Source organism: Coptis chinensis, chromosome 6 (assembly GCF_015680905.1).
Source record: "Coptis chinensis isolate HL-2020 chromosome 6, ASM1568090v1, whole genome shotgun sequence".
Lineage (NCBI taxonomy): Eukaryota > Viridiplantae > Streptophyta > Magnoliopsida > Ranunculales > Ranunculaceae > Coptis > Coptis chinensis.
In genome coordinates, this window is record NC_141461.1 from 17298421 (window position 1) to 17319133 (window position 20713).

The following is a 20713-nucleotide window of genomic DNA, read 5'->3' on the forward strand; positions in this document are numbered from 1 at the left end:
ACCCTCCTCAAAAGAAAGTTATAACTTCTATATAACATATGTAGATATTATATTAGGTATTCAAAAGTCAACCCCAAACACTTTCGCATAATCAAATAATACAACTAACCCTATCAAAGGCCCAATACCTTAGTTCCTCTACAGGCAAAATAATCTTCAAAAAGAAAGTTCAACTTCTGTATCGCTTCCATAGCTCCAAGTTGGTCATTCATGACACATTCAATGAATACCCATAGATAACGCTAACGGGTCATTTATGGCACATTCAATAAATGCCCACCTAACATATGACATCAACAGTCATAAAACTCAATTCCAAAACTTGAGGCGTGGAGAGTTCTAAAAGAGTGCGGTAAATTTATTTACGCATTATTGAACTTTATTTTATATATCATTTCAGAGAACGAATGAGTATCTTGATTCATGTATTTTTTATTTACGCGTTATTAATTTCAGGGATGTCTTAGTGTCATAACGTTGCATATCATAAAATACCACAAAAACACATAGTGGTTAATACACATATACACGTATATATAAAGGTCTTAACTTAAAGCCAAGCATGCAAAAAGCCCTAGACCTATCCTAATAGCCCAAATCATAATCCGAGTTAAAAAGTCAAATTGGGTCAACATGTCAAAGTCAACCCTGGTCAACAATCAACTCTGGTCAAAGTCAACACCTCATTGTCAAAGTCAAACTGTCGTTTCTATATTCAACAGGTTTAGGGTCATAGCCATGGTTCATGGCTAAGGTCAAAATGCATGGCTCATGGGCTCGTGACTAAGGTCATGGTTCGGACCCAACTGGCCAAGCCCAAACCTTAAAACCCGAAAGTTTAAATGTTGAAAGACCCATTAGATCTATATTAAGTCCAATGGATGGCCCCAAGCAATATTAAACCGCCCAAAACTTATCTTGCCCCCCAAACATAATTGGATTCGGCCCGAAAATTAAACTGAAACCGGCCCAATCAAAACAAATGAAACTGGCCCAACAAAACAAATATTAGAAGTGGCCCAACAATTTAGAACCTAATCGGGCCCAATCAAAACAAAACAAACCGGCCCAACCAAACAAAATAGTCGGCCCAAAACAAAACCAACCAAGGCCCAAGGCCCAACTAAGATGAACAGTGTCATCTTCTCCAACAGCCACCACCAAAATCGGCCACCACCAATTCCGATCGACCACCCATTTTGACCCCACGGTTTCGATCCCCATACCAACCCATACAACTTTAATGAAAACGAAAACAACAAATATTAGTAAATCAAAACTCTTCTCAACCTAGATCTACAATTTTCGGCCACCATTAATGGTCACCCAAGCTTCAAAAGCACCTCTGTCAAGCCCCCACTCAACCAAACATAAATCCAACCCAAAAACAACATCATAAACATTTCAAACTACAAAATCGCCCCCCCAAGATCCGCAATAATGGCGCGTTCGCACCATTAAAGCCTTCTCAAGCTCCAACAGTTCCCAATCCTACCTCCCGACGTCCATCAACCAATTTCAACCAACAAAATACCCCAAAACCCAACAACATAATATAATGGCCGTAGGATTCATGGGCTGGCGCCTCCATGAACAAAGCTCCAAAGAGTTTTAATCACTCGACACCACGACGTCGAATAAAAACAATATAATGAACAGTATAAAAAAAACAGAAACATTAGACCAGTATACCGATATACGAAAACTATAACTCCGGTGAAATAGCAAAATAGCTACTCACCTTTAGCGCGCTCCGACTATCAACCAGCTACCAGAAAAACTTCCTTTTCTGCTGTCAGTAAAACTCCCATTTTCTTTTTCTAAAACCCTCGCTGTGTTTTTTTCCAAAACTCTACGTGAGAAAACTCACCGAAAAACAAGGACAACCCTTATCTATTAGTTACGGGACTCTTATCCTTAACTGATAGTTATCCTATATTATTTTATATATTATTCATTATTATTATTATTATGAAAATAAGAGAACTAAAACATGGGGTGTTATGCTCTCATGGATGTCAAGGTATTCAATTTAACAACCACCACTTGAACCTGCAACATAGATTTATATATTGTGAGGTTACTAATTCTAACGACAACCCACAAGTTAAAATATAAAGAGAGGCAAAATACGGCTTTAACGATACCACAACTTTAAGCGACTATAACTTGCATAAACTAATACAGCTCTTAGAATTATTATGTATCGAAAATAGCCCCAATCTCGAACCTACATGGCATAACATGCTTGTGTCAGACGGGTAACCCAGTTACCAATTACTAGTTATGACTATCATCTACATGGCATAACATGCTTGTGTCAGACGGGTAACCCAGTTACCAATTACTAGTTATGACTATCATCTACATGGCATAACATGCTTGTGTCAGACGGGTATAACATGGTCACCAAATTTAAACTTGAGTTACTCCTTTTCCAACACTCTCAACAATCCCTGTAAAGCAAATATACCACAAATCATCCTCGACATTCAAATAGCGAAATGAATTGTTAGTCAACATAGCAAATAATACTTGCCCCGCAGCCTCGTGGGCCAAGAATACACGGAAGAGACCCTCGTGATCCCGCAAAACAAATGAAACTAAATCAATATCGCGAGGCGTACAAAATATATAAATTAAGAGCTATATGATTGAAAACTGGTGATACTGTATCGAGTGAATCAGATTTTGTTCTCTGAAGTACATACTTGTCAATTCCTCATGTCATGAAAGTTTCCACATAGATCTATGCTTCTTAGGTGTTCTATTCTATTTATGTTTTGCCTATTAGGTTCTCCTTTAGGAATAAGAGTGCATTTGAAAAATGGGGAGTAGTCACGACTCCCACAATGCCATACTATAAGAAAAAATGAATTGATATAACTTGGCCATGTGCAACTTAAACCAATAATTGCCCCATTTAGAAGTGTACAGAATGATAATGTATGCAATGACCTCTTGACAGCATAGACAATGTTGAACAATTCACCCATTGCACCCACTTATTAACACCAGTTAAGATTCTATAGTTAAACTACTCACGAAGCGGTGGAAGAGGAACTCAACACGACCCTCATTCTCCTACTGACCAAGTTGTTTCTTACTCGAGTTGTTCTCTCGCCGGGTCCAATATGAATTGAAAATCATCTCCAGATGACTTAATAATCCCTCTTAACTCGTTTATTCATTACAATCGTTTATTCAGTTTCTTACAAAGTATTTCACTAATGTTATCAACAGACAACAAATTAAATCTCCTAAATCATCCATCTTTGATATGGAGCACTCTTGATATTGTGGTGCAGGGTGCAAGACAAAGTGTGTTTCCAAATGAGACCCCCCCAAAAAAGTCTGCAGGTAGGTTTTCAATAAGTTGTGTACTCGGAATTGGAAATTTTATATCTACAGTTTTCTTAAATCAGCCATCGCTAACTTAGTTTTTCTTGTACATAAACATTTCCCAGATACAATCTGTGATAGTGATTGGACCTGTCCCAATTGTGGAAACGTTAATTTTTTTTCAAACTGTTTGCAACATCGCCTTTGGGTGGTACAATCATCTATCTCGGGGAGCATAAGTTGCCGATGAAGCATTTTTATCAATATGTGAACTCTTCTCAGTGTATGTTCCCGAAGTACTTCCGCCTTGAAGTGAATTTTTCCCAAAAAGGAGACATAAGGAGTCACCGTTAAGGAGACTTCTACCTTCAATTAGATCCATGGTTATAGGAATGGGAATTTTATAAATTGCACTGTTGTTCTTATATAATTCTTGTAGCTCCTTAAAAAATTCATGGACAGTGTCAAGTTCATATGCTCCCAGCATGTAGATGCAGAATTGTGTTTTGTCCAAGCCGACTTGGTGAAATTTGTCCCTTAGACCAGGATGAAGATCTTCTATATTTTTCATAGTGTATTCAATCACCATGTCCATATGTTCTGCTGCCAAATTTGTACCTTGCAGAAGCTTTTGAATGAGTTCAAGGGAGTCCTTTCGCTCATGTTCATCAGATACTGGCCACTTCTCTGTGGTTGCCCATTCTCAGGGATTACTTTTTCTCAATTCAGAGTTCCATTGGGCTTCAACTATAGGCAATGCAGCAGAAATATTTATCGGTGTCCAAGTTCTACCCTTAATCGCCGCTTTCCAATATCTATCAAGTGCTAAACACCGACGTAAACCCTGCTCATTGACAATACCTCAATGTGATTTTTCTCCATAAGATGCTCAATATGCAATCTATCATTAGCAAATGGCTTGCTACAGCTCACTATTCTATCAATTTCCACAGTTAAAACTTGAAAGGTATCATAATGTTACCATGCCATTAACAAACAGATACCCAAATCTCTAAAAACCCATCAAATAAAATAGAAATATTTTTAGCAAAATTTTGTAGAGTGTAGGATAGATTCATGATTCATTCATCTAAAGTATAGAAACCTGATTAAGTTTGCCTTGGTTGTTGAACTTTGAAACCATGCCGATGTGGATTTTGTAAGGCCTCTTCCAGCAAAATGGCTCAATCATCCTCCTTGATTGTCTCATTTCCCAATTCAACCAAATTGACATTTGAATGAGTGTTCATCCTCTTCATTGGAGAATTTCGTTCTTATTTAGCGATAGAGCTCCTTCTCCACCTTACATTCAATCATGTGCCACCAAGGCTACGCCGCCTCTGGTTTACATCAACTATATTCTCTTTTTGAATAGCAAAAAACATGGCATTGATGAACACTATTGTGAATCAGTGAATTGAATAACCAAATTATGTTGGCTAAAATACCTATTTATTTCTTTCCAATATTATATATGCAACAATGTATCATTCGAACCTGTTACCTATAAGGTAGGATTAACTTAAAAATCCCTTTGTATACTCCTCTATTCCAAAACAAATTCACTTGTAAGGTCCATTCAATGTAAAAGGATCTTTAACTACGTCTCTCAAGTGCTAGAATCAGGCATAACATCAGGACGGTATAATGATATAATATAGCCATTTAAAAACCTCATAAAAGGGACAAAAAGTCAATCAATCAGATTTCTTTCTAATTGGTACATATAATAATATATTGCATATCGTACTAACATGTGATATATTAACATGAATGATACACACACATAAAATAAAAAAGTAAAAAAATGAAGCAAGCAATACCAACAATACTTGCTTGAGTCCTGGTGAAGTCTATCAAAGATTGAGCTCCCTCAAAGTTTGTTTGTCTGCACCAAGATTATCATTATTATGACAATTTTCATAGCAAATCCTAATTCAACCAAGTAAACTTCAAGACCTAACATGAATTCCACCTATAAGACATTGACACGTCAAATGTCTGTTAACCAACTTCCAATGAAAATATGTAGATATATTTCCTTTAATAAGGATAACTAATCAAATTACTTGCATGACGACATTAAAATTAAAAGAAAACCTGAAACCAAGTTAGTCAAATGCACCTCTGTTACCCAAATAAGTTGTTTGGTACTGTGTTGAGATAATCAAATCCATGAATCTTGAAGAGGATGCCTTGGCTGAGTTGTCAGAGGTCCGGAAGAAGCATCCAATTGGAATTAGGTATACTGAAAAATAATGCAACTAACCAAAATCCCGACTCACATAACCTTGATTTCTACACCTTTACAGTCAAGTGAACATCAGCAATGTCAGTTCATGCCATTGTTCATACTACATTATAAAAATGAATCATCTAAATTAGCCATACCTTAACGACTACGTCATTCCATATGCCACGTGCTTGAGTGAATATCAAAATAATTAAAACAAAGTATTCGCTTTTATTAGTTACGCACTCTAATGAGCTGAAGAACACGTATAGTACTGAATGGAAAAAATCAATTGATTAAAGAATAATGCAATGATAAGGTGAGGTGTATCCCTTTTTTTCTGGAATTTATTTTTTATTGGTTTTTTTATACTTCATTTTGCATCATAAGTTTTTCATCAACCAACTCGGTAGAAGAAAATAAAAATAATCATAATCATAATATAATGATTAACCTTGTGAAATCTCGGTGAACTTGATTTATAAGTTGCCAATGGGTTTAAATTAAAAATGAAAAATGAAAAAAGAGGGTACCTTCAAGGAAGAAGATGCGGGGCGGATTGAAGATGATTAATTTACATGCATATTTTTTAGGAGAGGAGGTGACCCTAGATTTTCTATTTTAGGTGAAGGTTTTTCGTTTTTTGAGGATTCGTAGTAGGGGTGGGAATTTGGCCCTAACGACCCTAACCCGGCTCTGACCGACCGACCCTTATAAAGCCCTCACAACTAAAGCCCCTCATTTAGGGCGGCCCGGCCGCCCCCTTGGAATCTTTTTGGGTTAAGATTCTAAAACATAGGCTCGACCCTAACCAAGAACCGCCCCTGTTTCATACTTTCACTATAAATACATACCATAATTGTCCAACTCTTTTGTTAAATATTTTCAATTAAAATAACATTGTCCTTTGTAATTTATCACTTACACCCAAGTGGTACTTCCAATAACTTGTTTTATATAACAAAAACTTGTCAACTTAATTTGATGAAGAACAATGAGCACTAGCTTTTAATAAAAAATAAGACTTTATTCCTTTTATCATCAAGTCAAAGTCCATAACTTATTATTCTCAATTTCTTTTCTCACTTATTTCTTCTAAATTATATTTTTATTCACATCCAAGCTAAGTCTAAAACTAAAGGTTTCCTTCCACACCATTAAAGCAAAATACGAAATGCGGACATTTGTAACATAAAACCAAAAACACCCTTTGTCGGGAAAATGACATTTATAATCTCAAACCTTTCTCCATCACTTGTTCAAAAGTCAATATTTTCATTTCCATATACAAAACTTGAATCACTTTTAAATTAGAAGAAAGGTAATATTATATTTGTTTGAATCTATTATAGAAATAATTTATGATATTACAAATAGTTTAACAACTTCCATGACCCTTAACCAAAACTATTATGTTTCTTCTTTATATCTATTACTTCTTCCTTTAAAATGATAATATAATTATTTGTCTATGTATTTCAATGTTAAATGTAATTTTAGTGAGGTTTGAGTACAAGGAAGAACAAATTCAACTCTTTACTTGAGTTCATTAGATTGTGGATGTGCATTTTAAATTTTTGGACTTATACTGATTATTACTAGATTGGTTGGACTTTGAGTTTGTAGATTATTGTACATTTTGTAATATAAATGAGTTTTAAACCGATGTAGTAAAAAAAAAGAAAAATATATAGGCCCGCCCTAAAAGCCCGACCCTAAAAGCCCTTAAAAGAGGGCTAGGGTCGTGGTCGGGCTTGAGATTTAGACTTGTGACCGGCCCGACCGACCCTCTATGCTCACTTTAGGGTAGGGCCGAATCTCCCCCTAATATCCTAGGGCTTTAAATGTTTAGGGCAGACTAGCCCGACCCCCCATTGCCCACCCTAATTCAGTAGTGTAGTTTGAGGCTTACTCGGGTTTTTTTTTTTTTTGGAATCATTTTTTGCGTTTTAATATTCCTTAGGTATATCACGAATCATAATTTTGATTCGCGCGTAATTGTTTTCTCATCATTTTATGGATCTCGAAAACATATAACCAATCTCAAGCTAATCCAACGTTTGGTATACTTTTTAATAGGGACTAATTCGTAAATAATCAAAATACTGTCCTGATTTTTAATTAATTTTGGATACCTACTTAAAAATTATGCTGACGTGGCCTCCTGAAATTGCATATGAGCATTTTCGCCACTGTGCAATAATGGTTTTAGATGCTATTGATATTAGGTTGTCTTTTTCTTATTTGAAAGCTAAATAATGATGAAAAGGTTCTACGCTTCTACCAAATTCACTCAATTAACTAGTTGAGAGACATTAGAAAAAGACTGTTACAGATAGAAGATCACCAAATATTATTCAGAAACTTTTTTACCGATTAAAGATAAAAAAAAAGGAAAAATTAATCAGAAACTCAAGTTTGGACTTCCCACTCCACTGTTCATTATATATGTTTATTATTGGGTTGCTCGCTGGTTTTGTTATTCCTTCTGAGGTTCATTGGTCTTTCTTGATGCTGGGTTTTCACTTTAAGCAACGCATTAGTGTAGAGTGTAGACTATAGAGAAGTTCCATCGAAACTCTGATTGGTGTCCAACAAGTTCTCACTTCTGTGCTTGCACAAGTCATAATGCACCATGTATTGTGGATTTGTTGAAGGTATGGTGATCAAGCCAGCATCAATTACGTAAGTTTCTGCCATTTTAAGATTTAGAATAGAATCAAACGGGTACAAAATTGTAAGAAAACAGTACAAGTATTGGTAAAATTTTCTTTTAATCCTCTCCACGAGAGAAAGGATAGAACTTAATTCCACAGCACAGGCCACAAAGTGCACAAAATAGCTAAAAAGGTTTAGTCCCACATTGGCGAAAAAGCACAAGTTCAAAGTAACATTTAGTATAAACCGTGGAGCAACATTATTAAATTTACGCAACTGCGCGGTGAACACACAGCGAACTATTCGTTCGCTTTTGCTAAAGAGCACCGTGTTAGCTGCACAAAGCAGCATACGCCTATTTTCGGAGGATTGCCAATCGGAAGTCCTATAAACACCTTCAAATCTTCAGGCACTCCCAAATGGAGAGAAAAGCCCGCAGGTTGATTATTTGTACTTCTTGGGCTGGGTTGAGTGGAGATCTCAACCTCCGTGAAGATTTACCAAATTCTGTTAATGGAAGGAATTGCAACGAGTGTGATGCACCAAGACTCAAATAATGGAATGAATTTTGATTAAATAATGGAATGAATTTTGATTATAATTCTTCAGTTCTGTGGCTATTGAGAATAGGAAACAACATGCTCATCGTATCCATATGATTGCTTGGCAATTGGCATGAATGCAGGATGCCGGTTTCCCTGTTTAGACTTTTAGTTGCTACAGTTACTGGGTTTGCGTTTTTCGACCCAATGGTTTTTCTCCCACCCGCCACTGATCTAGGCGTGTAGAGAAAACTTTAAATTTGACAACCACCCAAGCCGCCATCAACAAAGGAGTGTGGGGAAATTGACACATTTTGACTAAATTAAATTCCCAACTCCCCATTTTACCCCTCCAACCTCACTCTCTATTTCTTCCTCACGGATAGAAAAGTAAATTTGGCTAAATTAGATTATTGAAAATCAATTATGTTGGGCTTTATTTTCTGCCCGCCATTGTTAGTAGCATATAGAGCATACGCCATTCTGCTAAAACTCGCTCTATATGTAGGTAGATTAATAGCGATAGTGTTGACGGGTTGGTGTTTTAACGCACTATTGAATCACAATTTTCGTCATATTTGGTGGGATGACACTATTAGACTTGGCCTAATACAAAGTAGTGAAACAACCGTTTATTAGGAGTAATACATTTTAAGACAAAATATTAAACATATAACTTGACCCCATTTTTCTAATGATAAATGAGAATCGGATTGAATAAGAGCTCGTAGGCACCCATTCCATCGTACTCATAATAAGGTTTGTATCTCCGAACCCAATTGATTTAGGGTGCTAATATTCTCACAGTTGAAGTATATAAGTTCACCCCCTAACACATGATATCATTCATGGTATGAGAAACTCAATTTATCCGGAAGAAATCTTGATAAATTGTGATATTTCAATATATTATCAAAATTACCTCGATACATTGGTTTCTAATGGATCAATTCAATTGTTTGTTTGGATTCAACCATGATAGGAAGAAGCAGAGTTAGATAGGAAGAGAGAAGTCATAGAGTTTATTCCTTCTAAAAAATCAAGTCATGAAGAGCATAAGAATCAAACCATGGATGCCTTGAATCATAAATTCACGAAGAGCGGACTATTAAGTTTGAAGAGATTGAAAACAATATCACTTAACGGTTAGAGCCAACATCACTTGACACGAATCAAGAGGACACATGTTAATTTGTGTTAATTGAGCAACGACAGCATTCCATAGTTTATTGACCGCCCAATGTGTTGCCCACTAGAACTCAAGCCCAGGTACACAATCCAAACAAAATTGTTTTGTTCTTAACTCTACCCGGTGCTTTATATATGGGATATTTTTGGTAGATATATCCATAGTACAAAATATCATAATATGACAAAATATTGTTTTCTGTTTTATAGATATGTATCGGAAATATATTCTCTTTTGTGGAAATATATTATATTAAGACATCCGCAAATATAATGGATATATCAACAAATATTAACAGACCGGATATTGCTAATTGCAAATATTGTGGATATATCTACCAAAAATATCAGATTTTGAGCTATCCGATATATTAGCTCGACACATATTTTGTACTATGGTTCCATCGATACAGATAAATGTTTTTCACTAACCCACCCAACCAGCCGATTCTTACAATATTCCATCAATAGAATTACCTCCTATTCACGTGTAAGTTTTTCATTCCGCCAGCTACAAAGGGCTTCAACCAGTTTCCTCTTCTCTCTTCACAGAGGAGGTGGACCTTTGTGATTTAGATCTCGGCGAATTATCAATTTGGTAATTCTCTATGTCTATGAGTCACTTGGTTGTAAGACTTTATTAAAAGCAAATGGGCTATTTTCCTCTATGTCATACTGCTTCTTAGCAAATAGGAATTGAGTTTCACTAAACTCACTGTAAGTACTCTCCATTCTACACTATAGAACACGTGTCCGCAAGGCAGGATGTCTTACCTCAGCTCGTCCCACAACATCAGAACGTAATAACGACTGTCCACAAGGCAGGATGTCTTACCTCAGCTCATCCCACAACATCAGAACGTAACAACGACTCAACACCCAGGTCGTCACCAATAGCAGTTACAACCATACATGAAAAGATATCAACTAGCGCAATCTTGGAGTTCAGTCACTGCAACAATCAAGGAGTCATTTATTTTGTAATATCAGAATAATGACAAATCATCAAGATAGCATACAAGGTGGATCTGCAATCCATAACGGTTCAGACACACATCTACAAATAGAGAGAGATGAACTACGTAAGACTTGATTCAAGTTTACCCAGAGAAACTTGATACGTAGGCAACTCTTATCCCAAGAAGAGTGCAGTCATTTCCTATCCAACAGATCATCAGGTTGTAGTCCCAAAATAATCAACATCTACATTGACGCCGTCTGCCGGTTCGTTTCCTTAAGAAAAGAGCAACCACTCTTTTCTCAAGCTTCTACGGCCGGGTCAACAAAACCCATAATGGAGCCCAACCTACAAGCATTGGCAGACCAGATGAAGACACTCCAAAAAGCCTTCATTATGTTGCAACAGGAAAACCAGACAATGCAAGAGAATGCCAACTCTAACACCAACAATGGCACCACAAAAGAAGGGGAACACAACACTGTTGCATCCCTAGCCAACACCACTAATCAGCGTTTAGATGACTTCGCGCAAAAACTAGAGAAGTCAAGCGAAAGAGCCAGCGCGATCCAGATCGCTCAGAAGATGCTGGAGACATACAAAGCATCACCATTTATCCAAGATATCAGAGACAAACAACCTCCTTTAGAGTTCATTCAACCAAAGTTCCCGTTGTACAACGGTACCTCCTGCCCAGGCGAGCACGTAGCCCGCTTCAGCCAAATCCTAGCACTATACAGCCATCTTGACTACGACTACTTGAAGTGCAAGCTTTTTCCAGACAGTTTAAAGGACCGGAGCAATAGACTGGTTTTACACACTCCCTCCAGATTCAATCAATAACTTTGACAGCCTTGCTAAAACATTCGTAGCAGAGTTTGTCCACAACAGAAAGAAGCGCGCCGACCTAGACTCTCTATTCCAGCTCAAGCAAGCTCATATCATGGCGAAACGATCCGAGCCTTTCTAGGACGTTTTAAGAAGGACCTACTCTCGCTGGAGTCAGGACTCAGTGACGGTTTTGCAATTTCTGCGTTCACAAACGCCCTCCTGGACGACTCCGACCTAGCAGGGTCCCTCATGCGCAACAAGCCAGACACCTCAGTTGACCTGTATCATAGAGTCGAAAAATATATCAAGTACAAAGAGTGGATGGCCAAGCGCAAAGGCAAAGAGGTCCTTGCAGTCAGCAACGAGCCAGATCCCAAGGAAAGCAAGCAATATTCAAACAACAACAACAAGAGATCCAACGCCAGCAAACCCTCATACACAAAGAGAGAATTCTCCAACTTCTCCAAGATGCCAATTCAAATCCTGAAGAAGATCTACACAGCGTCATACTTCAAACCAAACATCAACAAGGTAATAGCCATACCAGAGCGTCCATACTATCATTTCCACAAACTCCACCACCATGATACCAATGATTGCTGGAGCCTCAAGCACTACCTCCAAGACCTAGTGGAGGAAGGCAATTTAAAAGAGTTCTTGCCGAAGTTTATCCGAGGCACAAAGCCGGATGCCAAACGCCACGTATGGGGCGGGGAACAATGAACGACACGCCCAACAACGTAAAATGAAAAAAGAGGTAGATCAACAAGACGATCTAAGTCTCCAGGTCGGTCAAGGCACAACAGGAGACAACACTCCTCCGACCAAGATGAGGACAAAATAATCAATATGATTATAGACACCTCAAACGACAAAACCTCATGTCATGAGAAGCGCAGAAGAGAGAGCAATCCAAGAAATCTACCATCTCTCACACAAAGCCGAGATGATCAACCCCACCAACCCTAAGAAGACAACGACAATTTCTACAAAAATGGCGCATCACTTAAGCATTTTCTACACCTAGATATGCACAAAGCAATGGCCAAGTAGAGGCCACCAACAAGGCCATCAAAGAAAACCTCCAAAAGAAGTTGGAGAGCAAGAAAAACCAATGACCAGAGCAACTAGAAAACATTTTATGGGCATACAGAACAACAGCTAGATCCAGTACAAATGAATCTCCCTTCACACTTTGCTTCGGAACGGAAGCAGTGATACCATCAGAACTCACAATCACAACTACACGTTCTGACATTGTTGAATCAGGAGTCAATGACAACATCTTGGCAAAAGAAGTGGATCTCTTAGAAGAACGTAGAGAAGCTGCCGCAATATCCCTAGCTCGGTACCACCAAACAATCCAACGTTCTTACAATAAGAGGGTCGTCCCAAGATCTTTCCAAGCTGGCGACCTAGTCCTAAAAAAGACTTTAGCACCAGCCAAGCTCGACCCATTGGTATTCAGCCAAACGCCACCAGCCAAGCTCGACCCATTGGTATCTAGTCCTCCTTGCTCACCCCCACAATAACAGGAGACTTCCCCTTATAAACATGAAAACTAAAGTTCATAACACCCGATCTCTTAAAAACAAAGTGCTCAATCACATCGTTTAAACAAATATTGTAGCCCCTGTCATTCAACAAGTCCAACACATGGAGAACCCTCAAACTGTTCCCCACGAGCTAACAAAGGGCTTTCCCCAAAAAGTTCAACACCTCCACAGTAAGACGGAAAAGGGCAGCCTCATCCCAGCCTTCAATTGCCCATAACAAACAACTACTCCTCAACCCTAAGGAACGTAGTCGTTGGTATACACATTCTTCTCCCCAGCCAGATCGTACATGACCAGGTCGGATTTCACCTAACCAAATTCCCTCTTCAAAGCGGCATAACAATTCACCGACTTAGGCTTTCTCTCATCCACCGTCTCCAACGAGGAAGACGACGAAGCCTCATCACCACTACAAACCCTCTCTTCACTTTCTTCACTTACAGTTCTCTCTCTCCATTTACCAACTTCAACCTCACCACTTATACTATCACTAGTCATAGACATGACACAATCAAAGAAAGAAAGAAAACTCAAATTTTTAAAGTGGAAAGACAAACATGATTAAAGAAGAATGAGAAGTTTTTTTTCTTCTTTCTTTCTCTTTCACTTTCACTACAAACTACTTTTTTTTCTTTGGTCGTTAAAAAGTGAACAAACAAAAATCTTCTACAAGTCAAAAACCCCTCAACTGCCAAACACCTCGAGACAATCAAAACGTTTCGTGTTCCCAAAACTTAAATCATTAGTCGCCCACAAATCGCTATAAATCCAGGCCCACGAATCTAGCCCAACAGTTCCCGCACATTCCCCAATACCTAAATTCAAAACAAAACATCTGTCAGATACGTGCCTTCAAACTTTACTTTTTAAACCGTTCTTATCCCACGCAACCGCTGTCCACAGAACGGATAAAAAAGGGGATTGTGTAAGTATCCTCCGTTCTACACTACAGAGCACGTGTCCACAAGGCAGGATGCCTTACCTCAGCTCGTCCCACAACATTAGAACGTAACAATGACCCAACACCCAGGTCGTCACCAACAGCAGTTACAACCATACATGGAAAATATCAACTAGCGCAATCCTGGAGCTCAGTCAACGCAATAATCAAAGAGTCATTTACTTTGTAACATCAGAATAATGACAAATCATCAAGATAACATACAAGGTGGATCTGCAATCCATAACGGTTCAGACACACATCTACAAATAGAGAGAGATGAACTACGTAAGGCTTGATTCAAGTTTACTTGGAGAAACTTGATACGTAGGCAACTCTTATTCCAAGAAGAGTGCAGCCATTTCCTATCCAATAGATCATCGGTCGTAGTCCCAAAATAACCAACATCTACACTCACTTATTATCAAGTGCACAAAACAAACATGAAAATCGATGGCCTATAATATGTCAATCTTACGGAAGAAGAGGCATGTGTTGGCCCTATGGCTCCTATCAGTGATCCTTGTTCATATCTTTGTCAGTTTCCTCAAATATCCCATGTATTAAAGTCTAGCTCGACTCAGTCTATAGTTTTCATAATCTGAAAATCAGATCAGAATATGCATTAGACTAAAACCAAAAATCTTGACATGCGATCTGAAAAGGGTAGAGAAATGCAGTGTTGTCCTGGTCATTTAATCGTATACACATCCGTTGTTAAATGTATTTTGGAAATGTGCCTCCTACGTGATTGAGAATTGAAAATTCATGATGCATTTTATTCGCGTGTCACTGAATAAGTGACTTTCGAATTATGACAATAATCTTCTCATTAGAAAATTTCCCTGGAAAGGCAGACCTGTTTCATCTCAAATACGTTTGTACGTCAATTTTGGTCACCTGTAGATTATATAATGATACAATAAAATGTTACAAAAATTGTGCGAAATTGTGCGTTGTGCAACACTTGATAAGAGTCACAAGAACCGAGTTAAGGCTTAGAACCTAACTGAATGCGATCCAACTGATTGAAAAATTGTAGATTAAGATTTTAGAGCAACAAAAAGCGTGCCAATATATAGCAAGAACTCCAAGCAGATTAATCTTGGATTGGTAGACAAACCTGGTGTTCTCATATTTACTGGGAGAACTTACTTGGAATTAATTCATGCAGTAGAATCAGACACAGGATCTCACCCTTACCTAATTTGTCCGCTCAAGCTATCCAGTATCTAACATTTTAACCCTTGGTTTCCATCGATTCTTGTTATACCGACTCTCATCATAGACCACTCGATTCCTCATTTCCAGATTTCCACCATCATGGAATCATGGCAATGATAGCGGCACTCCAAACTTTCCTGATGTATGAGCTTGACCTTATGATCTTTGCAGTAGCTTGACAGCCATTTCCCTTAGTTCATGTACAGATGTACTTCCTCACATTCCTGACTCCCATAGTGTATACGCTGCAGTGATTCCTCTTCCTTTTTACATGGACAACGAAAAGCTAAGTGAACCCCACTGGTTTGTACCACCAAGGCACCAAATCAACAGGTGCTCTGTTATGCAATGACTTCCAAACTAGCCCAGCAAGTCTTGGATGTTAGGCTCTGTTTTTCAGGTGATTTGCCCACCAGACATTCTCATATTAGAAAAGCCTACCCCTTAACCAGTTGCTTTTGTGTTCTACTGATAGTAGTCATGGTGCAACATCTAAGGTGACATGTTTTAATCACTGATGCTGTAATGTTAAGAACAAATTTGGCTGGATTGACTCTTATAACTGAATGCAACAATAAACAGTTTTTACAACCCGTGAGTGGAATAGCAACATGTTATGAACATGGAGGCAGTGTGTTTCTACTGTTATAGGAGACCTGACTATTTCCACTCTCGATCAGACCACTGATAATCCTAACCTTGAAAAACCAAAGAACCAGCTATACTTTTCAGAACAACTAACTTCTACTTTGGGACAATATAGTGGGCAGTAGCACCCTAGTTTATGTCTAACCAAGTTAAAAAAGTACAAGCTATTTTAGATTCTTATTATAAACTCCCACATTTACTACCGTCTTTGTCTTCCTGAAATGGGGACTTATAAAAACTAAAGCAAACCATGCAACTGCCCAGTGAACACAGAGAGAACTATTCTTTCGCCTTTTAATAAAGAATACCTTGTGTTCGCTGCACAAAGCAGTATACCTGTTTTTGGAGGACCCTCTTTACAAGATAAGGTCCTATAATTCCCCAAATCCCCAATCCAAACTTAATATGATATTGATGAAAATAAGGCATATATCCGCATTGCCAAAATATTGCTTTTGATATTTGGTGTTATTTCAAAAGAATAATTAACAACACTAGAGATAGGCACTAGGCAGTTACTTTTCACCCGCCAAAACCATGAACCCAACCAACTTTAAAAAAAAATGGCAACAATCCCATTTGCTCAAACATTTTGCAAGTCCATTTCACCTTAAAACAATCGAAACCCTACTCTTCTACTCAAACTACATAACTCCAAATCTTTTATCATTAATAAAAATCAAACGAAGTTTAACAAATGCATGTATTAAAAGTACTCCAAATTTAAAAAATACAAAAAAAATGTAGAAAAAAAAAAATACTAAATCTTCAATGGCGCACACGTACTCTTAAATGCGCTCAATGCACATGACTAGTATGGACCGTTAATGTGGATCGTTTAAGCCAAAACTTAATAAGGGTAAAACCAATATAAAGATGTTAACTGGGTAGACTAAGTTTTGGGGAAATTAAAGTTACATGGTCATGTCCCGGATCTTGGTGGTCTGAAAAAAAATGCTACATTCAAAATATGACGAAATTCTATTGGAAAATTCTTCTTCTATATTGATTGTTTTTGCATGTCATATAGTAGCATATATAGATGCCTTTACTGTGCTTGAGCAGGGGTTAATTCATTTTGGCGGGGGACTGTGTTACTTGATATTTAACGATGGGGAGCTGTTTGAGTCTGGAAGTCTATACAGACCTATAACTAGGGAAATATATATCCTACTAGAGCTCTAGGCAGTGACATAAAAGAAAACAATAGAAGACAAGGAAAGAATAAAAGGTAATAACCAAGGCGCGGATTAGGCTGTCCTTAAGGAAAGATTTCGCCCCTTCCAATGGTGCAGAAAGACAATATAACTCGTGTGAATCTCTGTTTCTGAGAAGTGGGATGAAGACTGATAGAGTATTCACGATTTCTGGTTTTCTCTTGAATTGGATTCGCTGGTGTATAGAGGCAGCAGCACGACTTCTGTCTCTCTCGATATAGAGGCAGCAGCACGACTCCTGGTATACACGAGTTCTCTCTCTCTAATCCACTATCCACTAGACAATCAGCCCAAGCCCAAGCCCAAACCCGACATGACGCGACTCGGCTCGGTTCGGTGCGGGGCGGGCGGGCGCGTGTGTGGCTTTGGGTGAGTCCTCCCTCCTAACACAAAAGCCTTTGTACCCTAAGGGCACGCCCTTATGCTAGAGGATCACCTCATATACCTCACTTGCTAGTGGTGGTTCACCAATGTGGGACTAAACAACACAAGTATTTTGAAATACTCATTAGAGATTCTAACAATCCCCACTATTTCAAAATACTAATAGTCCCCACTATTTTGGAATAGGATATTACAAAAGAAATGGGTTAACAAAATGCCGAGAGAATCGAAAAACAATGCATAAGATACCGGTGCTTTTTGGGGCTTGAACCAGTCATAGGGTAACATGTCTTATAATAATTGAAAGTGGTGGATTAAAAAATCTTTGAACCAACATTCCCTTTGTAGTAAAATAGAGGACATGCACCCACATTGCTCTTTCATTATATGCCCGTTACGTGGTGTTGGCTTTTTTTGACCCTTCTTGTTGCACTGTGTTATGTGAATGCTCTAGAGTACTTGCACGAATACTCATAAGAACCGACCCAGTTCTACATTCACGTAGGTGGATATCCATCAAGTGTACATAGCGGTTAAAATACACTATCTCATAAAAATAATGGACTATGGATTCCATTAAGAGTAAAATAACTCATCCTTTTCTCATTGCTATTCAAGTTATACAAAGTATACAATAATGCTATCTAGTCATAGGGTGGACGCCTCAAAGAAAGACAATAGCATACCGGCGCGTACGCAGGTGACTTGTTTTTCCCTTTGAACCTACTTCATGGGATCTCCAATCACATAGGTGGGGTTGCCGTCGTTAATAAGCCCTCTATCTAGGGCAAAAAGTCCCATCCCCTCGACGATCAACCACTTGTCTCCCCGCAAGTGGTTTTGTCGAGGATCGGCCAAATTTAACTCGACCTCACATAATCTAGAGCCACAACTCCAGATTCCAAAGAAATGCTTTATAGGATCAGTAGTCTCGCATCGAATATGCCTGCTTTTCCCATTATACAATTTGCTCTTTGCCTTTGCTATTCGCGGCCCGATCCGCAATGCATAGGTACAATTTGGAGGCGGTTTTGTACCAATAGGAAGATCTGCCAAGAGGTTTCTAAGCCACTCGGCCTTTAGCACTTGCTTTATCTAAAAGCAATAAGCTCGGACTCCATGGTTGAACGAGCTATCAAGGTCCCGCTTAGAAGATTTCCAAGCCGAATCGCACCTCCACTTAGGGTGAAAATATAACCACTAGTGGACTTGATATCATGAGAATCAGATATCCAGTTTGCATCACAATAACCCTCTATCACAGGTGGAGTTTGTCTAAACCTTATGCCGTAATTCATTGTTCCTCTCAAGTACTTGGCTAGTCTCTCTAAGACACTCCAATGTTCCTGGCTAGGACAATGAGTGTATCTGCTTAGCCTGCTAACTGCATAAGCAATGTCAGGTCTAGTGCAATTCATCAAGTACATGAGACTACCAATAATTTGGGCATATCTAGACTGAAGGACACCATGTTGAGCATTTTTCTGAAGTTTACTATTTGCCTCATAAGGTGTCGACACAGGCTTACTATCATAAAAGTTAAACTTCTTCAAAAACTTCTCAACATAATGCTCTTGTGAAAGCGTATAGCCATCACTGTTTCTGATGATTTTGATTCCAAGAATCACATCACCTTCTCCCAAATCCTTCATTTCAAATTGGGAGGATAAAAACATCTTGGTGTTTTTCACAACATCAAGGCTAGGACTCATGATTAACATGTCATCCACATATAGACAGATAATCACATATGTATTCACATCAAAAGATTTAAAGTAAATACATTTATCAGCATTATTTATGTGATATCCATTAGACATCATGACACTGTCAAACTTTTCATGCCATTGTTTTGGCGCTTGTTTCAACCCATATAAAGACTTATGCTCATTCCCTGGTACTATCATTGCTCAGTACGATCATCATATATATTTCTTCATCAAGATCACCATTCAAAAATGCAGTTTTACATCCATTTGATGAATAAATAAATTATGAATAGCAAGCTAGATCCATTAGAACTCTTATAGAAGAAATCCTAGTTCACGGAGCATAAGTATCAAAATAGTCAATGCCTTTTTTCCGAGAATCCCTTGACTACAAGTCTAGCCTTGTATTTCTCAATGGAACCATCTAGTTTCAATTTCTTTTTGAAGATCCACTTGTAACGATAGGTTTAAGCCCGGAGGTAGATCCACTATCTCCCATGTGTGATTAGCTATAATCGAATCTAGTTCTCGAGTGTATAGCATCCTTCCGAGAAAAGGTGCATCTCGAAACTGATTGCCTCATTATCGTCACAGATCATCATCAAGAAGAAATGTGTAAAAGTCATCACCAAAATTGGTGGATTTCCTCTCTTTTACTCTTCCGAATTTCTTGTTCGAAATTTCAGGGATCTCGTTGATTGTTGTTCACTAGGAGCAACCAACCTCTCAATGCCAATTTTCAAAGGAAACAAATTCTCAAAGAAATCAAGCATTTTTACTCTCTATAATAGTGTTAGCATCGACAAGGGTTATTATCAGATTTTACTACTAAAAATCTATATGCAAAGACTATTATGAGCATAACCAATGAACATACAATCAATTTCTAGGTCCCAATTTTTCTCTTTTTAGGTTCATTCACAAGAACCTTAGCAAGACACCCCCACATTTTTAAGTATGTCAGGTTAGGTACATGACCTTTCCATAACTCATATGGTGTCTTATTCCCTGTTTTCTTGTTGGGTATCCTATTCTGTATATGGCAAGCAGATAGGATTGCTTCCCCCCACAAGTTCAGGGAAACTCTAGAACTTACAAGCATAACATTCATCATCTCTTTTAGTGTTCTGTTTTTCCGTTCGGCTACTCCATTAGACTCAGGAGAGTATGGTGGAGTAGTCTCATGAATAATGCCACTTTTGTCACAAAAGTCCTGGAAGGGGTTAGACTCATATTCTTCACCCCTATAAGACCGAAGTCTCTTAATCTTACAGTTAAGCTGG

General features: G+C 38.2%; 1 long non-coding RNA gene and 2 other non-coding genes across 4 annotated transcripts; 2 read left to right on the top strand and 1 right to left on the bottom strand.

Moving 5' to 3' along the window:
- Window positions 1–4458: 4458 nt before the first annotated feature.
- LOC147491834 (uncharacterized) lies at window positions 4459–6185 on the bottom strand. Of its 2 annotated transcripts, none has more exons than XR_015199508.1 (3): window positions 5468–6043; window positions 5166–5230; window positions 4459–4705 (listed from the first exon to the last, which is right to left on the bottom strand). It is a non-coding gene; the product is annotated as an uncharacterized LOC147491834 (long non-coding RNA). The 2 variants fall into 2 exon arrangements; XR_015199509.1 differs by lacking the exon at window positions 4459–4705 and adding an exon at window positions 6109–6185 and having other exon boundaries at window positions 4738–5230; window positions 5468–5849.
- Window positions 6186–8507: 2322 nt separating this feature from the next.
- LOC147491835 (U5 spliceosomal RNA) lies at window positions 8508–8619 on the top strand. Its single transcript, XR_015200581.1, has one exon. It is a non-coding gene; the product is annotated as a U5 spliceosomal RNA (small nuclear RNA).
- A 7755-nt stretch (window positions 8620–16374) lies between these two features.
- On the top strand, window positions 16375–16490 carry LOC147491836 (U5 spliceosomal RNA). Its single transcript, XR_015200579.1, has one exon. It is a non-coding gene; the product is annotated as a U5 spliceosomal RNA (small nuclear RNA).
- Window positions 16491–20713: the final 4223 nt, after the last annotated feature.